Source organism: Trichosurus vulpecula, chromosome 2 (assembly GCF_011100635.1).
Source record: "Trichosurus vulpecula isolate mTriVul1 chromosome 2, mTriVul1.pri, whole genome shotgun sequence".
NCBI classification, from domain to species: domain Eukaryota; kingdom Metazoa; phylum Chordata; class Mammalia; order Diprotodontia; family Phalangeridae; genus Trichosurus; species Trichosurus vulpecula.
This window is the reverse complement of record NC_050574.1, coordinates 411,688,009-411,700,880: the sequence shown is the minus strand read 5'-3', so window position 1 is coordinate 411,700,880 and position 12,872 is coordinate 411,688,009. Positions and strand designations below refer to the sequence as shown.

At 41.0% G+C, this 12,872-nt stretch overlaps 1 protein-coding gene across 3 annotated transcripts in view; it reads right to left on the bottom strand.

The window, feature by feature from the left end:
- TBL1X (transducin beta like 1 X-linked) overlaps nucleotides 1–12,872 on the bottom strand; it is a 377,352-nt gene that overhangs the window by 269,870 nt on the left and 94,610 nt on the right. The window lies entirely within an intron of this gene.

The window sequence follows — 12,872 nt, the reverse complement described above, 5'->3', positions numbered from 1 at the left end:
TCCACAGAGAACTCCCAGGTGAGGAAGGTCCCTCTACCAAAGCACTTCAAAAGCTTCCTTCCAACTTAGAAGATACCTAGGAATAATATATATATATATATATATATATATATATATATATATATATATATATATATATATATATATATATATATATATAGTGTGTGTGTGTGTGTGCGTGTGCGTGTGTGTGTGTGTGTACCTATTTATGTCTAATGGTAGCCATCTGGGGGAGGAGGGTAGGAAAAAAAGGAAATTTACATGATAACTCTGTTGTATATTTAAAAGGAATAGCAAACTGTACATAGTAGATTTGCAGTTTTATGTGCAATCATCTTTTTTGTTGTACTATCTTATGGAAATACTTGTTTTATTCCATAAATTTAAAAATTTAATAAAAAACCTTTTTTTTTTTAAAGAAAGTTGCTTAAGACACTGACAAATTAAGTAACTTGTGTAGGATCACACAGGCCGGACATGAACCCACGTCTTCCCAGCTCCAAAGCCAGCTCTCTACTTCAGTCCCACTTCCCAACTCAGAGGGTGGCAAAGTACAACTGCACAGAAGTACATGTCAGGGGCAGACCGGAGCCCCAACAAAAACTTCAAAGAAGACCAAGTTCATTCTCTGCTCATCCAATCTCTCTCCTCTCCCCAGCTCCCAAACTGCCCAACATTTTTGGTCCCAAGATGCTACCCTGAAGTTCTCGATGCACCAAAATTTTCCTTTCTTTCTTCTAGCTAATCGTGAGGCCAAACTTAGAATTCTTCAACGTATTTGCGCCCAGAGAAGAACTAGTTAATAAAAAAAAAAATCTCTCGTTCAATTCCACACTTATTAAACCATATGCAGAGTACTGAAAAGAGGAGCCAGCTCCTTGGGTCTTTTGCCTGCTCCTGCAGGGAATCGATAATACAAGGAAGATGCAGAAGCAACATTGTTTACAGCAGCACAAAGTCCCGCATCATCCACTCCCTTTCTGCAACTTGCAAATGGCTCAGAACCATCACAGGCTCAAGTAAAAACCGGAGTCATGATGGCAAAGAGCATTCATTTGCTGGGACGATGAAATATTCAAAACCAAGGGGGATGGCCTTCTGCCCTTCCGCAAGCACTCTGGATCAAGACCTATTCAAGTTTCTAACGTGCTCTATGATACTACTATGCAATCAGGCATTCTTATTCTCCCCCAGGGCAGCTGGTATAGTTAACAGGGCAAATGTGGAGCTCAAGGTCATGAATTCCAGTCCTGACTCACTGAGGGAGGACAGACTATGGAGGTCGATTGATTACTCCTTTGCTCCTCAAATTTCCTTATCTGAAAAAGGAGGAGGATAGAATTCTTTTCAACTGTAATTTCTAGGATCCCATAAATCAATACATGGAAAATACGGATATCCTACAGTTATAGGAGCTATGACCTCACATGGTTTCCTATGCAATTGTCCGATACACATCGGTAGGTCTGTTACTAGAAGCGCTTGTTTGTGTCTTTTTATTAGACTGTGTTTCACCAAGGCAAGAGCCAACAGCGTCTCACCTAAAATTCCTACCATCCCCAGAAGATACTTAATAGATGTTAACCGAATGAACGAATCATATATACTACTATTTCTCATGCAACAGTCCCTTAAAACAATTATGAAGCAAAGTTGTTTTAAAAAATCAGAAGGATGTATGCAAAGAAAATTATCAGAATATAAATTTTCTTAAACCCACAAAATTATTCGCAAAGCCAGTACAAGTACTAATATGATAGCAATCAACACCTTAAGACCAGAATGTAGGATTGGCACACTGAAGAAATAGAACACATCACGCAATGTAAGTCATCATGATAAGTTTTACTCGCTCAAAACCTGATTTTGCATTTAATTTTTCCCCTATCTCCATACTTTTATGTTTTGAATTTCTTCTCTCTCCCTGCTTCCCTTTCCACAGAATGTTTATCATCCTCCAGGGAAAAGTATAATTCCTACTTTCTCCACCAGCAGGCAATGACTTCTCCCTTTTTACAAGCCTTTGTTAAATCATTTAATCATACTCTATTTTCTACTTTGGTTATCTGTTCATCTACCTGAGGGATAAGAATTAGACCTGTGATTTTATTGGAATAACAAACTAAGGAGGTAAGGAAATTCCCCTTAACAACGTCGGTCCGTACCTCCTCTACAACTAACAGGCTAAGAGAATTCCCTAGAATATTAAGAAGATAAAGGACCCGTCCCAGCATCACACAGCCAGAGAAATAAAGGATAAATGACCTGTTTCATAGTCACACAGCAAAGTGCTTGTCAGAGGCCCGGCTTCAAGACCACATCTCTGACCACTAAGCCACACTGCTTTACCTGCCTAATCTCTCTTATTAGAGATTCAAATAAAAACTCACCAGGTAAGTCCCTAGCATCCTGACATGTTTTCTATAAAATATATTATGTTGAGGAAGTGGTACAAATATTATCATCCTCACTCTAGAGATGAGGAAGCTGAGGGTCAGAAAGGTGAAATTACTCACTTAATATCACATGGCTGGGTAAAAGACAGAGTCAGGATTCAAACTCAGGACCAGCATGAATCTTTCCACTATCCTGGCGAGAATACTAAAGGTAAGGGCTGGTACTTACAGAATACCTACTTCGGTGCCTAGCATAATATTTTTCACAAAAGACATACTAAATAAATACTTTGCAGAATTATAACTCAACAAGCATTTATTAAACACGCACTGTATTCAGAAAACTTTTAAAATAGGGGAAAGGGAAGGAAATAAGCATTTACACAGTGCCTACTATGCACCAAGCACTGTGCTAAGAAGTTTACAAATATTTTCTCATTTGATTTTCACAATAACCCTGCAACGTAAGTGTGGTTATCATCTACATTTTACAGTTGAGGAAACTGAGGCAAACAGAGTAGTTAAGTGACTTGCCAAGGGTCGCACATCTAATAAGTGTCTGGATTTGACAAGGGTTCTAATTCTGACCTGGCTCTATTAAAACAGAGGAGATAGAAAGATTATATAGTCAATCAACAAGCATTTATTAAGCACCTACTATGTGCCTGACGCTGTTCTAGGTGTAAATAGTCCCTGTCCTCAAGGAGCTAAGAAAAGCATGGATACATGTATTTTTAAATTATCATAGCATTGCTAATTTCAAAACCTTCAGAAATTTTCCACACCAAAAGGAATACTCTGCCAAATAGGTAATTTATGGACATAAAAAATGAAAACCACCCTTTTCACATGAATCCTAACAAAGCCTTCATCAGGAACTCTTAAGACCTTCAATGGGACTGAATTAACCTCAGAGTCCACATTTTGCTAGGCTGACCTAGATTTTTGTAGGTTATGTAAACATTACATTTAAATTGCTGTTTATCTTTATTCAACTTGTAGACAAAGAATAAAAAGGGTGCCTGGAAATGGGAGTAGGCACTCAAGCTCCTCCCCCACTTCCACGGTGACTCAGAAAAAAAGGTTCCTGCTTTCCTCTAGATCTGACCCTTTGTTCCTACAAATGCTGGTAAAAAGCCCAACTCAAAATAACAGTTTTGTTCCATGACTGTACACGTGGAATATTTCTGGGATCTCAGCTATTTTGACAGGCAACTTTAAAGTGAGAAGTTAAGGGGCACTTAGAAACAGCATCCATACAACAGGGTGGGCATCCTCTATGTCACTGTGCTAGATGGCACAGTGGATAGAGCTCCATGCCTGGAGTGAGAAAAACCTGAATTTAAATCCAGCCTCAGACACTTATGCCGTATGACCTCAAGCAAGTCACTTATCCGTGTTTGCTTCCATTTCCTCCCTTGTAAAATGAACTAGAGAAGACAATGGCAAACTGTTCCAGGACCTTTGCCAAGAAAATCCCAAATGGGGTCAGAAAGAGTTGGACATGATGGGACTGAAATGAATGAATAACTATGCACTTTCAGAACATGGCTTGATCTGTTATCATGTTTGTCTTGACCATTTTCTTTCCTACAGAAGAGGGTCATGATGTAATCCTTGATAGCAGCTTTTTAGGTTCCCCACATGTGCAGGGTCAAGAAGCTCTTCCATCACAATGGCTCCACATGAATTACTACAGACTCCTAAAGTCTGGCAGTGCCCTAGGGATGCCTGTGTAATCTACAATCCATTTAAGGAATCTTAAAATAATCGCAAACTCAGAAATGTCATCAGTTAATACGCTCTGTTCTCTGCCCATTCTCTATACTCCAATTTGGGTCTCAATCTGAGCTGACGACCAACCTCCTATGGCAACCATTCTACTAATTCCTCTCACTACTCCCTGCGTCTTTTCCTTTGTGCTTGATAATTATAACTAGCGATATCACTGTCTATGCATTTGTCATTCCCCTTCTCCAATGTCACATCCTTGAGGATCAACTAACTAAATTACAATAAACTACACACAGTAGGTACTTAATAAATGCTGGCTATTTTTGTTTTCTTCCCCCCACGAAAGATGAAAAAATTCATATGACTACTAAATTGAGGGGCTGCTTTCAAACGCAAAGCAAATTCTTTGGGCTTTCCTCTAATCTATCAATCTGCTCAATATTCATTTTTCCTTAAAGGATTTTTTGATGTCAGCCTCAATTTTGATAAAAGATGATGCGCCTTTAGTGAATCATTCTCATTTTTCTATTTTTAATGCCTTAAATTTTGATCCTGCATATTCATTTGACATAGTAGTAGTAGTAGTGGTGGTGGTAGTAGTAGTAGCCGTAGTAGTAGTAGTACTACTACTACTGATAATAACTAACATTTATGGAGCACTTTAAGGTTTGCAAAGTTGTTTTTTTTTTAATCATCTCAACTGATCATTCATTACCATGATGAAAGGCGCCCCCCCGTCTCATTTTTCTGGAACCTTCACCACTTTGACGTGTAGATAAAAACAGGTTTTCCCAGATACTGAAGGTGACCCTTCCTGTTAACAGACAGACTTATGATTACCATCCTGACCTCAAACTGAATGCACTAGACCCTATCAGGTGAGCAAGCTATTCCTCTGGTATAATTTAAGGCTGTGTGCGGTAGATGGATGAATTCATTTAGGCTGTTTATACCATGTAGTGTTCAGACCCCCACAGACATGGAGGAATTCTTCTTATTTAACTGTGGCTTCTCTCTCAATTATAATATTGTTTCTATCGCAAATTTAGACCATTAACTTTTTCAGTGCACATGCAATAAAGTGTGGACATGCAATAAATTGTTATAACATCACAGTCTTCATCTTCGGTGAAATATTTTACAGTGAAACTAAATTAATGTCTTTAATCTATATAGAAATCATATACTAAACACCAAGGGAAAAAATTTCTCAGCCTACACAATCCTACTTCCTGTCTCATTTTACTCCCCAGGGATATCCTACCACCAACCATCCCTTCTACCATTATAGCAGGAATCAACAGTTCTAGTAAGTAAAGTGGGATTTTCCTGAGGCAGACCTGGTAAAAAAACAAATAAGCAGGTAAGAAGTCAATATATATTTATTAAGGCCCACTATGGGTCAGGCACTGTGTAAAGTGCTGGGGATACAAAGAAAGGCAAAAGACAGTCCCTGTTCCCAAGGAACTAAGAGTCAATATGAACAACTATGTACAAACAAGCTATGTTCTAGATAAAATGGAAATAATCGACAGAGGGAAGGCACTAGAATGAAGAGGGGCTGGGCATGGGTCCTGTAGAAGGTGGGATTTTAGCTGGGACTTGAGGCAGAGATGAGGAGGGAGAGCATTCCCACTGCAGGAGATAGGCAGTGAAAATGCCCAGATTCAGGAGATGGGGAGTCTTGCTGAAAGATCAACAAGGAGGCCAGTGTCATTAGGGGGAGAGAGAAGAGTACAAAGGATGGGGGAGACAGGTTATGAAGGCCTTTGAAAGCTGGAGGATTTTAATCTTTGACAGTGGAGGTGATAGGAAGCCAGTGGAGTTGACTGAATGAGGGGGGAGGTAAGGAGTAGGGTAACAGGGTCAGACCTTACTTCAGGAAGACTGCTCTGACCAAAGAGTGGAGGACAGACTGGAATGGCATGAGACTCATGGCAGAGAAACCAACAAGCAGGCTATTAAAAGTAGTCCAGGAAAGATGCCATGAGGGATTGAGTCACAGTGGTGGCAGTGTCAGAGGAGAGAAATGGGTATATATTAAATACGTCATAAAGGTAAAAACTGACAGGATGTAAGAGATAGTGAGAAGTCGAGACTGGGAGGATGGGGGTACCCACAACAGTAACAAATTTGGAAGGGGAGAGGTTTTTGGGGAACGGTAATGAATTAAATTTTGAATGCGGTGAGTTAGAATGTCTATGGATCATCCATAAGGCAGCTGGATGGTACAGTGGATAGAGCACTGGGCCTGAAGTCAGGAAGACTCATCTTGGTTAAAATCCAGTCTCAAATGCTTCCTATAGCTGTGTGACCCTGGGCAAGTCACTTACCCCAGCTTGCCTCAGTTTCCCCATCTGTAAAATGAGCTGGAGAAGGAAATGGTGAACCACTCCAGCATCTTTGCCAAGAAAACCCCATATGGGGTCATGAAGAAAATGAATGAACAGCAAACGGCACATCCATCGCAAGTCGTCTAATCTAATCAATATTTAGAGATGTGAGAACTGAGTTCATTAGGGGGATCAGAGCTAGATAAGCAGATCTGAGAAACATCAACACAGAGATGATGACTGAATCCACAGAAGCTAATGAGATCAGAGTTGTACTGAGGGAGAAGAGCTCTGGTTAAACACCCACAGGTGATGGACCCGACCAATAAGTCAGGTAGGAAGAGAACCAAGAGTCGGTTGCATCCTAAAAACCTAGAGAGAAGAGAGAGTAAGAGCCTTGGGAATCTCTCCGGCTCTGGCCTCTCTCCAGAGATCTGGCCCACATCTCAAACTAAGCATATCCAAAACTTGGATATCTGTTCCACAATCTATCTTGTTAGCACATTCTTTCTGTAACACCACCACCATTCATATAGTTCTCCCACGGAAAAACAAAAAACCTAGATAATATGAAGCTTTTCCTTCTTCCTCGAATTTCACGGGGAACCAACGACCACATCCAATTATTTCTACCTTTGCGGTATTGTTAGTAATATTGTTAATAGTTAATATTGTTAATAATTATCCCCCCTTCTCTATTATCACAATCACCTTCCTACTACAGGCCCTTCTTGCCAGTTGGCTGAAAAACTTGAACAACCTCCTAATGAGACTCACAACAGCCAACCCTTCGCACAGCTATCAGATCTTTCCTGCGCATCGACCAGATGTCACCCCTCTGCTCAAAACCCTTCAATGGCTCCTGACGACCAATCAAGTGAAATTCAAACTCCTTTTCATTAGTATTCAGTGTTTCCACAAGATGCAGCTATTCTTATGAGCTCTCTGGGCTTGGTTCATACTGCCGCCTTCCACGAGCATAGGAGCCATAGGAGTCATACCCACCATCTGAAAATGTCCTACATTTTCCTGCCTCCTATTCTTGACATGCCCTCTCACCCCTCCCCTGCCAGGTGAATTCCTATTCATCCTTTAAACCCCCAACTAAAATACAATCTCTTCCAGGAAGCCTTCCCTGATTGCCCCCATCGGATCATGACCTTCTCCTCCTCAGATATCTAACGGCATTCCGTCTGCATTTTTCCACTTAGACGTTATTCTGCACTTTGTTTCGTTAAGTACATATTCTATCCCCTTACAAAATGGAAACACCATGAGAGCAGGCATGTGTGATTTTCTGTACTTAGTAGGTACTTAATAATGCTTCTCAAATCGAACCTGTTATTGAAGGATCTGATCTTTAATACCAGGGAACAAAACCGTCATTTCGGCCCTGTGGTCTGCTGTTTTGAGATTGGGTTATTTTTCTTTATTATGACTGTGTCATGACTTCCTTTTCAAAGTAAAATGAATATAAAGGAAGATTTACATAGCTAATAATAATCATGAGAGATTGCAGCTGCCAATGGAACTATGATGTATAATTTATATTAGTCACTAGAAAAAAGGAAATTGAATTTCTGGATGATTAAAGGGTAGAAGAACGGGACCTGTGAAGAGGCAGCATGGGAGTGGAAAACACGCTGGGTTTGCAGTCAAAGGGCCTGGGGTTGAATCCACTTACCACACCTGTGATCTTAGACAGATCACTTAACCTTTCTCAGCCCCACTTCACTCATCTGTCAGATGACGGGGCTGGACGAGGTTGCCTATAAGGTCCTTTCCAGTTTTAAACCTATGATCCTCAGATGAGTAAATCTTAAGGAAAACAAAAAGATTACTAGAAATATTCTACTAAATATATTATTCCTTATCACTAATAAAAAAAGAAGTGAGTTTATATTGCAGGACTGAGATAATTCTTACGGGAATAGTCAGTGTACTTTGGAACAAAGAAGAAAGGTCACTGAACATCTATCTGGTCTCTGAAGACTGACAAAACAAAACAGTGACAGAACTGAGGGAGGTGGTATGACGTAATGAGAGAGCTGTGAAGAAAATGGAACTTGAGAGCCAAAAGCCCTGGGTTCAAGTCTCATTTCAGCTATTAATTAGATCGGGCAATTTCCTCATTTGTAAACTGATGTCTGAGGTTCCTTTCAGCCCTAAGCTGACAATCTACGATTACACTGAAGGACCTCTAAGGGTCCCTTCCAACTTCCACAATCTAGCCGGCCTTGTAAGATAATCTGGCATATGGGCAGCCGTCAAATAAATGCCTGTCCAAACACTGAATGGAAGTAACTTCTGTAAAGGATCCAGTGAGGTCTTTCTTTCTTATTGTTTTCTCTTGGCCTCATAGGATAATTCATCTCATGCCTTAGTTGCAAACAGGCATATGCCTCTTGCCCATAACCGAGAATTAAGAGGTGTTAGAGAATAAGCAAAGGCGACAGGTAGTATTTTTCCTCCCCTCAAATTTTTCTCTTTCTGTTGGGAGAGGAAGCCTAAACTTCAACCAACAATCGCCACCCTCACCATCTTGGGTCATCTGGAGACACAAAATCCCATTATGCAAATCCTCGTCGTCCTATTAACTTATATTTTTATGTGTTTCATAACTTTTCTGGGCCCTACTTAATTAAGTTAACAATGATCTGTTACTACCAGATCTAATGACTGTTCTCAATCCTCACTGACCTATCTTCAGCGTCGGACCCTGTTAATCATCCTCTTCAGGATACAGTCTCGTGTCTCATGACACTGCTCTCTTCTTGGGCTTTCCTCCTCCCTGCCTAACCTCTTCTCTTCAGTATCTTCAACCATGCCAACTCCACTAACCTTAAGTATGACCCAAGGCTCTCCGTCTTGGCCCTCTTCTCTCCTTCCTGTACAAATCTCATCAGATCCTGTGGGTTCAATGATCATGTCTCTGTGGATAATGCCCAGCTCTATCAATATATCCAACCCTAGTCTTCCTCCTGAGCTATACTCCTGAATTATTGATTATCTTTGGAGCACCAAAAACTGGATATGCTGCGGGGATCTCAAATTCAACATTTTCAAACAGAATTCATTATCTTCTCTCCAAAACCACACCCCTCTTTCCACCTTCCCCATTAATGTCGGCGCACAATTTTCCCAGTCACCCAGGTCTACAATCTCAGAGTCAATTCCTGTCCAACTCACTCCACAATAATACTTTTATAACATCTGTCATACGGGTTCCACTTCTGTCGTATCACTGCTACTCCAAGAGAGACCTTCTTACCTAGACTACGGCAAGAGCTTTCTAACCGACCTCCTAGCTTCAAGATTCTCCTTAGTCTGATACATCTTTCACTCTATCCCAAAGTAGAACAGATTGATTGGACAGGTAAGTTTATTAGGATTATCAATTTAGGGCTGGAGGGGACCTTAGAGGTCACCAAATAGTGCTTTACAGATGAGGAAACAGAGGCAAAGAGAGGCCAAGCAACTTGCCGAGGGTCACACGCCTGGTAAGTGTCCAGGAGGGGATTCACTTGCCTAAGTGATTTCCCTAAAGCCTGGGTCTGGCCATTTCAACTCCATCCCCACCCCCTCATTCTCAATAAACGCTCCTGGCTCCCCATTACCTCCAAGATCACATATAAACTGCTGCTTGGTATTTAAAAATCTTCCCAACCAGGTTCCTTCTTACTTTCCCAGTCATCTTAAAATTCGCTCCCCTCCAATGCCCATCAATCGGGGAATGGCTGAACAAGTTGTGGTATATGAATGTAAGATGAAATGATGAGCAGGCCGACTTCAGAAAAACCTGGAAAGACTTGTATAAACTGATGCTGGGTGAGGGGAGCAGAACCAGGAGAACACTGTACACAGTAACAGCCACAGTGTATGATGACTGACTTTGACAGGCTTGGCTCTTCTCAGCAACGCAAGGTTCTAAGACAGCTCCAAAAGGCTCATGATGGAAAATGCCATCCACATCCAGAGAAAGAATTATGGAGTCTGAATGCAGATGGAGGCAAACCATTTGCTCTGTCTCTTTTTTGTTTTGTATTGTTTCTTCTTTCTCATGGTTCATTCCATCAGTTATAATTCTTCTTCGCAACATGACTAACGTGAAAATATGTTTAATATGAATGTATATGTGGAGCCGGAGCGGGGAGGAGAGGAAGGGGGAGAAAATTTAAAACTCAAAAGCTTGTGGAACTGAATGTTATAAATTAAAAATAAATAAATTTTTAAAAATTTGAAAAACATTTGTTCCCCTCCACGTAGTCTATGGGTAACTAGGTGGTACAGTGGACAGAGAGAGCCAGGCCTGGTGTCAGGAAGACCTGAGTTCAAATCTGACCTTAGACACTTACTACCTGTGCGACCCTGGTCAAGTCACTTAATCTTGTTTGCCTCAGTTGCCTCACCGGTAGAATGAGTTGGAGAAGGAGATGGCAAACCACTCCAGTATCTTTGCCAAGAAAAACCCCAAATGGGGTCACAGAGGGTCATCTCTTCTGCATCTACCCTTTCACTGGCTATCCCCCATTGCCCCCTCAATCTTTTCCTCTTAGTTTCTCCAACTTTCTTCAATACCCAACTAAAATCTCACTTTCTGCAGGTAGTTTCCAAATATCCCAACTGCTTTCACCTGTCCCTCCAGATCACCTCACATCCACTTTCTACATAACTTGTATGTACCTAGTCATTCACGTGTTGCCTTGTCCAGTACAATGTGATCTCCCTGAGGGCACTGGCTCTCCGTCTCACTGGCTTGAACTGGTACCCTCAGCATCAGCACAGTGCTTGGTATGCAGTAAGCGCTTAATAAATGCTACTGATTGATATTCCAAAGTGGAATGGGCTGGTTTGCCAGGTAAGTTCACAGGATCATTGATTTAGGGCTGGAAGGGCCCTTAGAAATCAGCAAATATCCTCTGAAACTGAGGCAAAGACAGGGTTGCACAGCTCATAAGTGTCCAGGGAGGGATTTTAATTCAGATCTTCTACCTAGCTTTTCTCCCTCACTAGGAGTCCTCAGAGAAAGGCAGAAAAAACTACATTTCAAGTATATTTTAGACACAACTCATTCATGTACGGGTTGCAGTAAATAAGATGAGGACTTATTTTGTTGACCTCAGTGTTTGTTGAGAGACTCCGGGGGCAGCTAGCTGGCACAGTCAATACAGTACTGGCCCTGGAATCAGGAGGCCCGGAGTTCCAAGGGGGGGGGAGGAGAGACAGAGAGAGAGACAGAGAAAGACAGAGAGAGATAGAGACAGAGAAAGACAGACAGAGAGAGAGAGAGAGAGAGAGAGAGAGAGATTGAGATTCCTGCCCTGAACTTCCCTCCATTAGACTGTAAGGTCCTTGAGGGCAGGGACAGTCTTTTGCCCCTTTTTGTAACCCCAACACTTAGCACAGTGCCTGGTACATAGTAGGCACTTAATAAATTGATTGATTGCCTGAAAAATAATACATTTTAAGTCAAGATCTGGTTTCTAATCTTAGTCCTACCACCTACCACCTACCACCCACCACCACTGTGAAGCTGGGCAAGTCACCGGCCCACCCTTCTGGATTTATTTCTTCATTGGTAAAATAAGGGGAGTTGGACCAAATGACCACTGAGCCCCTCCCAAATAAGTACTCAGACCCTTCTTTTTGCCTACAGGGACCAAATTGGCTAGCTCCATCAGCCAGAGTAGAAGAGAGTGCACAAAGCATCTTCTATATAGTAAATGCTAAATATGATTTGAGTGTAAATGAGCAACCATGAACATAAAAGAAAATTCTATCAACCATTTTCTGTTCTTATGTGATTGGCTGAGAAAAATTAAAATTCTCATGCTGCATTAATTATATTTTAAATCCCATAAAACTTTCTCTCAAATATCCTCAAAAGAATATAAGCTTAGAGACTGGTTTCAGTTTTATCTCCTCTCCCTCCCCCACCAGATACCTAGCTCAGAGCCTCGTAACCTGCAGCAGTTTAATAAAAACTGTTCCACTGAATTATGTGGTTATCTATCATTTTACATTCCAACCCTCTTTTTGACCCTCTCCCCCTAAAGGAGAACATAAACTCCTTGAAAGTAGGGCCCAACTTTGCATTGATTTCTCCAGCCTAGCGGTACCTCACACACAGTAATAACTCAATAAATGTTCATTCAACTGAATTTTATTATATGAGAATTTCCATTCTCCAGCTTTCCTCTCCTTCATTGAGTAAAACACTCCTCTCTGCTGCTTGTTACTGAAGACATCATACAAAAAAACATACCCTAGAGCTTTACTTCTAATAACGAAGTATAAAAAAGGTGAAAAATTGAAAGGGGAAAACAGACGAGGAAGTCAAAATTAAATGCTCTGCTGTCAATGTGATTAAAATAAGAATGCACATGTTTTATGCTTGTTAAAAGATAAT